A 13,079-nucleotide genomic window follows, 5' to 3' on the forward strand; every position below is an offset into this window, starting at 1 on the left:
GCCCCCGACTGGGAGGACTACTCTCCACTCAGGGGATTTTTACACTTAGGCGAGTACGGGGTCGCAGCTAAGCCCCCGAAGGAGGATCACTCTTCACTCGGAGGATTTTTTAACTTAGGCGAGTACGGGATCGCAGCTAAGCCCCCGAGTGGGAGGATTGCTCTCCACTCGGATGATTTTAACTTAGGCGAGTATGGGGTCGCAGCTAAGTCCCGAGCGAGAGGATTTCTCTCCACTCAGAGGATTTTTAACTGGGGCGAGTACAGGATCGCAGCTAAGCCCCCGAGTGAGAGGGTTGCTCTTCACTCGGAGGATTTTTTAACTTAGGCGAATCGGGTTCGCGGCTAAGCCACCCTCTGGGGGATTTGAACACATGTGTTTGGAACAATCGTTAAGATACTGCAAAAATCTTGTCTTTGATAAGCAAACCGAATGATTCTTATGACAACTCATTGACTCGAGTGTTTAGGTATAAAAACGGCGGAGTAGATCCGCATTCCACGAGTGTGGCTCGCCTTTCTTCGTTGCTACGTTGTAGAGGTGATACGCCCCATTGTGGAGCACCTTGGTGATGATGAAGGGACCTCCTAGGCCAGAGCAAGCTTGTGAGGTCGTTTCTGATGCACTCGGAGCATAAGATCTCCTTCTTGGAACGCTCGACCTCTGACATTACGGGCATGGAATCGACGCAAGTCTTGCTGATAGATGGTCAACCTGATCAGAGCCATCTCACGTTCTTCTTCCAAGAGATCAACTGCGTCTTGGCGTGCTTGTTTAGCTTCAGCTTCTGAGAAAAGTTCCACTCGGGGAGCGTTGTGCAATAATTCGCTCGGAAGCACAACTTCATTGCCATACACCATGAAGAAAGGGGTTTAGTCAGTCGACCGGTTCGGAGTTGTTCTCAGTCTCCATAGGACAGACGACAATTCAGTCACCCAAGCTCCAGTAGCATTCTTGAGATCGAGCATCAGTCGGGGTTTCAGCCCTTGAAGAATCAAACCATTTGCCCTTTCTGCCTGCCCATTCGACTGTCGATGCGCAATAGATGCGTAGTCGACCCGAGTGCCTTGGGAAGCGCAGAATGCTCTGAGCTCATTAGAATCAAGTTGGAGCCATTATCTATGATAATACTATGAGGCACTCCATATCTGAAAGTCATCTCTCTGATGAAACTGATGGTAGTGCTTGAATCAAGATTCTTGATAGGCTTGGCTTTGATCCATTTAGTGAATTTATCGAGTGCTACAAGCAAATGAGTGAAACCTCTTCTGCCGGTCTTGAAGGGTCCAACCATATCCAACCCCTAAACAGCAAACGGCCAGACGAGTGGAATAGTCCTTAAGGTAGATGCAAGCTTGTGGGACATGTTTGAGTAGAACTGACAGCCTTCGCACTCGTCGACTATATCTTTTGCCATCCCATTTGCTCGTGGCCAGTAGAATCCCGCTCGGTATGCTTTGGCCATGATGGTACGAGAGGACATATGGTGGCCATAGGTCCCCGAGTGGATATCATTGAGAATCATTCAACCTTCTTATAGCGTGATGCATCACTGAGCAACTCTAGTAACACTCTCTCTGTAGATCTGTTCACCTATCACAGTAAAGGCTTTGGATCAATGGACAATCTGACGGGCCTCATCTCCATCCTCTGGAAGTTTCTTCCTGAGTAGATATGCAATATATGGCAACGTCCAATCTAGGGTGATGACCAAAACCTCCATGGTTAGGTCGACCACGGCTGGGACTTCGATCTTAGTCGGATCAGTTGAACTTTTCGGTTGCGGGGGCTCTTCTGTGAAAGGATCCTCTTAAACTGACGGGGAATGGAGATGCTCCAAGAACACATTGCTGGGGATAGGCTTCCGAGTGGAACCTAACTTTGCCAGGTCATCCACTGCTTGATTCTTGATTCGGGGTATGTGGTGGAGCTCTAATCCCTCAAACTTCTTTTCCAACTTTCTTACTTCATTGCAATAACAAGTCATAGCCGGGCTCCTGATGTACCACTCCTTCATCACTTGATTGACCACTAAATCTGAGTAGCCGTAAACCATCAGGCGACAGAAGCCGAGTGAAATGGCCATACGCAACCCATACAGTAGTGCCTCATATTCATCTTCGTTGTTGGAGGAATCAAAGTGAATATGGAGAACATAACTGAGTTTATCGCCTTGTGGGGATACCAGGACTACCCCAGCACTAGAACCATTCAGCATCTTGGACCCATCAAAGAACATAGTCCAATGTTCCATGTAAATCTGAATTGGTTATTGCTGCTCAATCCACTCGGCGAGGAAATCTGCTATTGCTTGGGACTCGATTGCTTTCTTTGCCTCAAACTTGATATCCAATGGAAGGAGTTCAATCGCCCACTTTGCCATTCGACCGGCTTCATCTCGGTTGTTCAGAATTTCTGATAATGGAGCGTCACTGACAACTAAAACTGAGTGATCTAAAAAGTAGTGTGCGACTTTCATCGCTATCAAGTAAATTCCATAGACAAGCTTCTGATAATGTGGATATCCTGCTTGGACGGAGTCAAGACTTCAAAAATATAATATACTGGGCGCTGAAATTTGAAAGCTTTGCCTTCTTCTTCCCGCTTGACCGTGAGCACTGTGCTGATGACTTGTCCAGTGGCAGCAATGTACAGTAATAGAGGTTCTTTGCTGACTGGAGCAGCAAGCACCGGCTGGGTGGAAAGCATGGCTTTGAGCTCTACAAACGCTGCTTCGGCTTCAGGAGTCCACTCGAACTTGTCAGACTTCTTCATCAGTCGGTAAAGAGGTAATGCCTTTTCATCGAGACGAGAAATGAATCGACTCAAAGTAGCCAAACAACCAGTAAGCTTCTGAACATCATGCACATGCACTGGGCATTTCATTTGGAGTATTGCACCAACCTTCTCTAGGTTTGCATCGACCCCTCGTTCGAAAATGAGGAAACCAAGTAACTTTCCACCTGGGACTCCGAATGTGCACTTCAATGGATTAAGCTTGATATCATATCTTCTCAAATTGGCAAAGGTTTCAGTGAGGTCAGTCAGCAGGTCAGAACCTTTACGTCACTTGACCATGATGTCATCCATGTATGCTTCTACATTCCGACTGATTTGAGTGAGTAAGAACTTCTAAATCATGCGCATGAATGTGGCGCCAACATTCTTGAGACCAAAAGGCATGGTAACATAGCAAAAACACCCGAATGGGGTGATAAAAGCTGTTTTTTATTTCGTCGGTTCCATACAGTCGGATCTGATGGTACCCGGAATAAGGGTGCAAAAAGGACAAACGCTCACATCCCGCAGTCGACTCAACAATTTGATCGATGCGGGGTAGAGGGAAATGATCTTTCGGGCAGGCCCGATTGATATGCTTGAAGTCGATGCACATACGAAGTGAGTCATCTTTCTTGGGGACCATGACAACATTGGCGAGCAACTCGGAGTGGTATATCTCGCGGATGAACTCAGCTGCCAGAAGTCGAGCCACCTCTTCGCCAATTGATTTCCTCTTCTCCGCGGCGGACCGATAGAGATACTCTTTGACAGGTTTTACTTTCGGGTCGACTCGCAAACGGTGCTCAGCCAGTCCCCTGGGTACACCTGGCATGTCAGACGGTTTCCATGCGAAGATGTCCTAGTTCTCACGGAGGAACTGGATGAGCACTTCTTCCTATTTGCTATCGAGTGTTGTTGATATATGAGTTGGGGCAGCATTGGGGTCAGTCGGATGAATGTGCATGGGTTTTGTTTCACCGGATGGCTAAAATGCAGACTCTGAAGTAGGCTTATTAGCGCGCAACAAATCAGTCGGGTCAGCAGTCTTTTTGTACTCTTCCATTTCTACTACTGCCATCTGCTCATCTGCAATTTTTGAACCTTTCTGGAGGCACTCTTCTGCGCTCTACCGATTACCAGTGACTATAATCACACCTCTGGGACCGGGCATCTTCAATTTGAGGTACACGTAACATGGCCGAGCCATGAAACGGGCATTTGTAGGCCTGCCCAGAATGGCATGGTAGGCACCATGAAAGTCCACGACCTCAAATGTCAACTTTTCCTTGCGGTAATTCTTGGAATCACTGAAAACCACATCAAGGGTGATCTGGCCGAGTGAATCAGCCTTCTTCCCTGGAATGTCTCCGTGGAAACGCATGTTGCTCTCGGTGAGTTTGGACATCGGAATGCCCATCCCTGAGAGGGTCTCAGCATACAAAATGTTCAGACCACTACCACCATCCATCAGAACCTTGGTCAATTGGGTGCCCCAACGACTGGGTCGACCACCAACGCTTGCCGCTCGGGGGTAGCAATGTGCGTTGGGTGATCGGACTGGTCGAATGTGATAGGAGTCTTTGATCACTTCAGATATGTTGTTGTCGCCGGAGCGACCATGTTCACTTTTCTGTTGATAACTTTCAGTCGACTTTTGCTCTCGCGGCCAGCAAAAATCACTAAAGTGGCATTGACATTAGGGTAACTATCATCCTCCTCTTTGTCTTCATCCTTATCAGATTCCTTTTCTTTCTCATTGGGTTGACCCTCTCGGAAGCTCTGAATTAGGAGTCGATATTGTCGAGTGGTATGCTTGGGATAAATCAGGTTCCCTCATCATCCTTCTTGGTGTGTATATGACACGGCAAATCTAACACATCATTTCGCGCTTGATCCTTAACCTTTTTGGGGATCCATGGCCCCTTAGGCTTTCCTTTGAATTTTCCTTGGGTCACAACTGCAGCTTCACCAGGACCTGCTGGTTCCGCTTCGCGCTTCTGCTTCTGACTAGAATTCCCTCCTCCGGTGTTCTGCGCTACTGGTTTGTTCTTTCCACTGTGGAGTCGGTCTTCTTCTTCGCCGTTAGCATACCGAGTGGCTATTTCCATCATTTGGAACAGGGTCATATCTCCTGTTCAGCCGAATTTTAGGTTAAGCTCTCTGTACCGAACACCCACCTTGAAGGCGCAAACTACTTGGTGTTGTGACACATTTTCCATTGTGTGGTGCAGAGTGGTCCACCTCTGGATGTAATCCCTCAAAGTTTCATTCGGTTTCTGCACACAATGCTAAAATTCGGTCAGCCCTGCAGGCCGTTTGCAAGTGCTTTCAAAAGTCCTGACAAACACTCGGGCTAATTCTTCCCAACTGAAAGTACTTCCGGGAGCCAACTGATTCAGCCAAGCTCTGGCCGAACCCTCTAGCATCATGGGGAGGTGCTTCATGGCCACATCATCATTGTCGCAGCCAATTTGCACAGCCACTCGGTAATCCTCTAGCCAAGTGTTAGACTTCGACTCACCGGTAAACTTGCTCACTCCTGTTGCCAACCTGAAGTTGGGTGGGATCTCAGCAGCTCTGATGGCCCTGCTGAAACACTCAGGCCTAGAGACATGAACTCTGCTACCAGTCGAACGATCTCTGTCGAGTCCTCTGTGTGCTCGGTTTCTGTCGACCAAACCTTGTACAAGAATTGACGTCACATCAAACTCGGGCTCTCTTGGGTCGACTGGTACCCTTCGCTCATCGCTATACGAGTGTCTATCATCATACTACCGGGGCACATACGATCCGCCCCTCGGAGGGGGCGTAGGCACTCGACGGCAGTCATCACGGCCGAGTAGATGACCATACTGCTCATGGTTCTGACCTAGGTACTGCTCCTGGCGGTGCCCACGACCCTCACGCCGTGGAGGTGATCTTGGGCTGTGAGCCGATTGGACTTTGTCTGCCACCACGAACCTGCTATGGATCTTGTTGCGAGACTGAGAAACGGCCGTGTTTTTCTCTCCTGCTGCTCGGAGCAGCGCTTCGATCTGCATTAAACCTCTTCCAGCCTCTGACTGGGATGACTGAACCGACTCTGCTATACGGGCTGCAGCTATAAGATTCTGGATCGGAGTGCGGTATACTTGGGGTTCAGGTGGAAACAACTGCCACTGTCGTCGACTCGATTCGGGGATCTGTCATCGAGCGCGCTCGTCGAGTGAATGCTGAAGGTCTCCAGCCGCGCGCGCTCAGCCAAAGTGGCCAGGCGCGCATCCTCCAAGGCCCGAGCCTCAGAGGCCTCTACGATGATGGGAGTGTGGAGCGCCTCCATGTTGCGACGGTGTAGCTCTTCCCTCTACTGCGACGTGAGGGCTTCGGGACGATACTCTTCGTGACCAAGCAACGAGCCGCCATCGCAATCGCCACCGCCATCGCGATAGAACCCAGGAGGGCTGTGCAGCATGTCGACCATCAGGACTTCTGCCGCAGGGTCACTTCTGTCGCACTCGGACAGAGTCTCGGTAGAACCAGTCGACAGGTTGAATAGTCCATAGAGAGATTCGTCAGGCTCAATTGCCGTGACTTGAGGGGTGGCCGATTGACGGTCCACCGCATGCTTTACCCACTACTGAAGCCATGATCGACCAAATCGCTTGCGACGGCAAGCAGCGGGGAGCGACGAAGTAACGGGAGCCGACCGATACTAGGTCGACGGCTGCCACAGAAGGACGCCGCGGACGCATGCACGAAAGTGCGTCGCCCCGCGTACGGGGAGCGTCTCGACGTCGAGAGGGTCCTCCTGGAGCCAGGTGGAGTCGTTGGCGAAGAACACGAGCGCGCCGAGATGGATCTCGCGGCCCTTAGCCAAACCGCCGCTGGAAACCATGATGATGGAGATCGAAAAAATGCAACCTCACCGGAAGTGGCTAAGACACCTGCCCCACGGTGGGCGCCAACTATTGTGGGAGTAAGTCTGATAGTAGAATAGGAGGTACGTAGGAGGAGGCAAGATCCTAGCTACGGCAAGGTTGTGCACGCAAGATTTACGAGTTCATGTCCTTCTCGGATGAACTAACAACCCTACACCTCGGTGCCCAGAGGCTTGGTCAGCTGGATTATGCGTGAGAGTTATAGGGGGTGCGAACCATTGTGCCAGTGGAGGGGGGGTGGTGGCTTATATAAATTGTGCCAGGACCCCAGCCAGCCCACATTACAAATGGTTCAATGTACATTAAGACAAAGCATTACTGATAACGCCAGTAATAAAGGGCTATAAATGATATTTAAGTCTACAGAGTGATTGCCTGACCATTGCCATCTTGAGTGACATTAGGTCTTCACTACTCCGAGTGATTTCTTGTATCGTCAAGTGACTCATTCTCTTGGTCGAATGGAATTGGGGTATCCGAGTGAGGTTGAAGGCCGAGTGGATTGCACTCTTCAATAACTCAGTCGGTTTCTCTACTTGTGCTTTGAATGTGTTTGACTCTAGGGCAGTGTCCTTGGGTAGGGTGTCTAGGCCATGCTTATGACCCTATCCTAGGTACATGTCATCGTCAGTGGGACCGATCGCCCATCTCGGTTAGACCAAAACGTTACGAAGGGAAATAGAGAGTTTGCAATCCCATCTCGGTGAGACCAAGATCCTTATCGGTGAGAACGAACTGATTAGGGTTTCTGGCTATGGCTATGTCAAATGAACTCGGTGGCGCCGGATAGATCAAATCGGTAGGGCCGAGTTTGACTTTTGGTTTGGGAGATATGTGGATATGAGAAAGTGGTTGAGGGCTTTTGGAGCATATCACTAAGCATTTTGAGCAAGCAAGCCATTAAGCAACACCTAATCCCCTTTTAATAATATTGGATTTTCCTATGGACTCAATGTGATCTTGGATCACTAAAATAAAAATGTAGAGTCTTGAGCTTGAGGCAATATGTGTCCTTAGCATTTTGAGGGGTCCACATCTCTAGTCCATGCCATGCCAATCATTGAACTTTCTAAAATGATCATCTTGAAAGAGTGTTAGTTTAGTGAGCTATATGTTGTTAAGAATTACCAAAACCACCCAGGGATTAATTGCACTTCCAATCTCCCCCTTTTGGTAATTGATGACAACATATAGATCAAAGCTTCGACAAATGATAGTAAGATAGAAGTATATCGTCACTTTGAGAAGTATGTCATAAGCAAGAGCTCCCCCTAAATTTGTGCATTATTTGGAATTTGCTTTTGAATGCAAATGCACAGTCGATTGGGATCATGGGTTACTCTTCCATGTCACATACATCTTGGTGGAACACTCAAAATGATAGAATATGAAATATGCACTCATCACCAAGGCAAAGTGAATGATCATACATGTGAGATAGATAATAGCATCATTCAAGCACAACCATTAAGGTATGGAATGATCAAACACATGTCATACAAGCATCTCACACAAAAATTAACATCCAAGCAAGCACATGGAAAGGTATCAAACAAGTAGCAAAAGAAACAACGAGAAGCACAACACTCTCTCTCACGAAGCCTATGATCTATACACTTTCTCCCCCTTTGGCAACAAGTTACCAAAAAGCTCGAAAATGCATAGTGCTATGCGTCTCTCTAGGCTTGATCTTCAGGAGGAGGCGTCGAGAGGACTCCAAGGACGAATGCATCTGTTGAAGTTGTAGGAGCTGGTGGAGTGGAAACTGGAGGGGCTACTGATGATGTGGCTGCAGGTGCTGATGTAGTAGCTTGTGTATCTGTCCACATGCATTGCTGCAGATCTCTGTGCCCTAGGCACTCTCTGAAAGGAATCTTTGGTAGCTTTCCCTTCTCTCTCTTCATCTTGTTCCTGGAGCTGCTCAACGGATGTCTGCATCTCTGTCACCTTCAAGTAAAGATCATAGAATTTTGTTTCAATGATCCTCTCCAGGCTCTCTTGGTTCTGAGTCAGTGTGGCCAATCCTTTCTCAATCCTCAAGGTGGCTTGAATAAGATATCCAAGTTGATCTTGCTTTGACTTGAGGAACACTTGAGAAGCCTCTTCAGCACTTGGCATCTTTGTTGCCTTCTCAGATTTTGCTTTCTCCCTCTTCTCTTGAGCCTCTACAGATGTGGGATCTTCTTCATCCATGACAACTATGTTGTCTTCAAAGTCAGGCCTCAAGGGAAGATGTTCCTTATCCAATAGGTATGTGTCTGTGCCCATCTTGGAGTTGATGAGCATTTGGATGTGTGGAGCATACCCACATGATCTCTTCTGGTCTGCAGCTGTCATCTTGATTGTCTCAATAATCAAAGTCATCACTTTGAACTTTTGGGGCACATAAAACAACTACAAAAAATTGATGGAATGGCCTTTGATCATCCCGTGATCTCCTGATTTGGGAAACAAGGTGTGCCTCAAGATGGTGTTGATGGTGGTCAGACTAGACAATAGATAATATATAGAGCCTAGCTTATGATTCTATAAGGCTTTGTCAGGAATCTCCTTATACATGTTGGCCATGGAGTTGTGATCTTTCTTCTTCTTGGCATAGACATCTATGTCATCCTCATTCTCTGCATGGGCATTGATCAGCTTGGACCACTCAACAACTGTTGATTGGTACCTTGTACCTTCAGACATCCAAATGATCCTTCCATCAGGATAGAAATGAGTTGTAGAGTAGAATTGCATGATGAGCTCATCATTCCGGTTGGTGAGTTTTTGATCCACAAAAGTATCTACTCCACATAATCTGAAACTTTCATGCACTCCTGGGAAGTGGTCTTCATTATTGTCGATGTACTTCCAGTCTACCCACTTCATATCACAGACAATAGGCCTCTTATCCAAAAGAATAGTTTCATAGAAGCCCTGTTGCTCCTTGGTGTGAAACCTATAATCGACAGTAGTCCTTCTCCTCACAACATATGGATTAGATTCTCTCCATAATCTGAGTCCTGCATCTTTTCTGACTTTCATATTTTTTTGCCACTGGATGATTATCATCATGGTCAGGGATCTTGGGCTTTAGCTTCCTAAGCACTTGGGCTTCAGTATCTTCTTATTCTCCAACTTCAGGCACTGGGGTCTTGTTCTTTTCAGCAGCTGGTGTGTTCCTTGTGTTCCTCTGTGGTGCAGTCTTGGGGGCTGGAGCAGAAGCTTTGGAGGTAATCTTGGGCTTATTAGAAGGGGCAGCCCCAGACTTGATGGCATCCCCCATTAGCTTTGGAGCTTTAGGTGCTGGTGCAACATCCTCTTCTTCTTCCTCTTCCTCATCGGACTAAATTATCGTTGATGGTTTGCCAATAACTCTGGCCATAGTTTTCTTGGCCCTCTCCTTTCTCTTCTTGCCCTCACCAGCAGCCTCTTCAACAATTGATTTGGAAGTCTCAAGTGTGGAGGCTATGGCCTCAGAAGTGGGCACTTTCCTTGCAGGAGCCTTCTTGTGCATACCAGGCTTTGTAGATGCAGCTATGCCAAATTCTTTCATGACAACCTTCTTTTTCTTGGAGCTGACCTTCTCCTCAACAGCTACATAATCTTCATCTTCAGAATCAGTATTTTTCTTCCTCCTTTGCCTAGTAGCAGCCTTAGGCAAGTTGTTAGGAGTACTTCTGCTGCCTTCATTATAACTGTTAGAGGGACTAGTGCCCTCACTCAGATTCACCTGCTCTTCAGACTTGTTCTGACTATCACTCTGATCTGACATTCTTGACACTATGAATAGTTATAGATGAGATAGAGTGGATGAGCATCACAAAGTGCAAAGGTTTTTTCAAAACAAATGAGTCTAAAACTTAGTTTTAATTTTCCACATAAAGCATTTCGGAGCTACCGATTTGTTAAACTTGGTGACACCGAAGCAACTTTTGGAGTCTAAACTAGTGAAATCGGTTAGACCGAGACACAGTTCGATGACTCTGAGATTGCTAGGGTTTCACTGAGAGTTGAACTCGGTCACACCGATTTGCAAGTTTCGGTCAGACCAAAACTTACAAGTGCAATGGCCTAATCCAAATCGGTGAGACCGATTTCCACAATTCGGTCGGTCTGAGATGAGTTTGGCGGAAACCTAACCCTAAATTTTTCGAACCAAAACTAATCTAAAGGAAGTTTTTATTGGATAGATTGATCTCATACGTGGTTAGAAACACGACATTGACTTTGTGCTAAGAATCAGAGATAAGGATTGCACAAAGATTCGAACTCATACCCTAACTTGGCGATGAGCTTGCTACGGCGGCAACGGTGGTGTAGAATTTAGTTGACGGCAATGGAGACCAGCGGCGGGAGGTCGCTGGCAACGAGAGGATGATCCGAAGACCCGAGTCGGCAGAGCAGGACACGTGCGGGTGAAGAGGTTTTGGAGAAATTTCTCAAATTTGACCCGTCGGTATATATATCCTGACCCTGTCGGTGTGACCGAATGGAACAACTCGGTGGCACCGAGATGCAGAATCCCAAGTGGTTACTGCAACTCGGTGTGACCGAATGGTTCTAATCGGTTGCACAGAGATTGAAAACCTAGATCAACTAAGTGAACTCGGTGTGACCGAAAAGGATGAATCAGTCAGACCGAAATACACACAGAGGTTTTGGAAGTTTAAGTCTATGACCAATCGGTGACTCCGAGTGCTCCTCACCCAGAGGGTTCAAATCTGACTTGATCAAACTTTGTGATGTAGCATGAATAGAGTTTGAGATGAGAAAAACATAGATAGCTAGAGGAAGTTCTTAGGCATTCTTGTCCATCAATTTGGCAAACGAAGAAGAGCCAAACAATCAAAGTAACAAATGGATGTCCTTGAATGATAAAAATATGCAATCAACATGCTCACACAATAAGATAGCAAATGATATATGTGGCAAAGCATGCACAAACACTGCATCATCTATCAAGAAATTGGCAATGACTAGGTCATCTATATATGAGCATATTGACTTAGGAGTCAAATGAGAACATTTGATCGTAGGTTATACTCATCGTTTAAGTGCAAGTGGGGTTACCACTTTTACATAAAGCATTGTTGTGTTCACACCATTAGAGTTGATTTAGCTCAATTCTTAGAGTAAAGCTCCCCCTAGATGTGATATCCCCCCTACGAGGGATGAACTAACCTTGGGTTTTGTCGATGATGACTTCATGTAGATGTGGATGCTCAATGTTGATGTAGATCATTTGGAGCAATACATTGGAGTGAGTTGCACTTTCAATACCTACACGGGTTAGTCCCATAAGGAACAAACAAGGATATCCATAGACATAGAGTGAAGTACACACAAGATGATGTCCACGAAAGCATTAGGTTACCTTATCCCTTGTCTTACCAACAAGAGGGTTTGTGACTCCTTGAACTAGTGCAAGATGTGAAAGTTGTATGCACTTGTTCTCGCCAAAATGATATGAGTGAAGTATGTTGGCGGAGTCACCATGAAGAATTCTCTAGTTCTTCTTCTTCGGGATCCACATCAACTTGATGGAAATCCTTGGAGTTGTAGTCATACCTGATGAAGTAGAACTTGATGTAGTCTTGGGAACCCACTTGACCAAGGCCTTGGGATCTTCTTCAAATGCATCAATCTCTTCTTGAAGCTTGTCCTTGCCTTTTTGCTTGTGGTCTTGTGGTGGAAGATCATCTTGAGCTTGTGTTCCCTTGAAAGAAGTAGGATCATACTTCTCTTGTTGAGGAACAAACTTCGTCTCGGGGTATTGATCTTCTTCCCACTCAACTCCATTGGCATTGAACATTCTTTCAAAACCAACACCTTGATTCTTCTGGTGCCTTCTTTGCTTGCGTACAATTTCCTCAAATTGCTTACTTCCGACAAGGCTCTTGTAAACACCTTTCTATATAATTCCCTTCAATAAGCTATTTTCTTGCTCAAGTGTAACTTGGCTAAGAGAATTATTAGTGGAATCAAGAGAACTACTAGAAGCAACAACATTGGATTTAACATGATTATTATTACTAGTAGAAGAAGAATCTTTCTTGCTCTTGTTGCTAGATTTTACTTGTGGAATCTAAGTAGACAAGAGTAAACGCTTGACAATGTAAGAAGAACTTTTCTTACGAAGATCATCATTGATTGCTTTTAAGAACCCATGCTCTTGCTCAAGGTTGAGTTTTTCAAAACGTAGCTTCTCATGAGTCTTTAAAAGCTCTCGATGATCTTCTAAGGTAGTTTCATGAGCTAACTTAAGAGTTTTTAGTTCTTTAGTTAGATGCTCAATCTCCTTATTATCGTCATTCGTTTTATCTTGATTAGCATGGTTAATAGCAAGTTCATCATAGTTTTCATCACTGAAGTTGTCAACAAGTAAATCATCATCAC

Source organism: Triticum dicoccoides, chromosome 1A (assembly GCF_002162155.2).
Source record: "Triticum dicoccoides isolate Atlit2015 ecotype Zavitan chromosome 1A, WEW_v2.0, whole genome shotgun sequence".
In the NCBI taxonomy this organism is placed as follows: Eukaryota; Viridiplantae; Streptophyta; class Magnoliopsida; order Poales; family Poaceae; genus Triticum; species Triticum dicoccoides.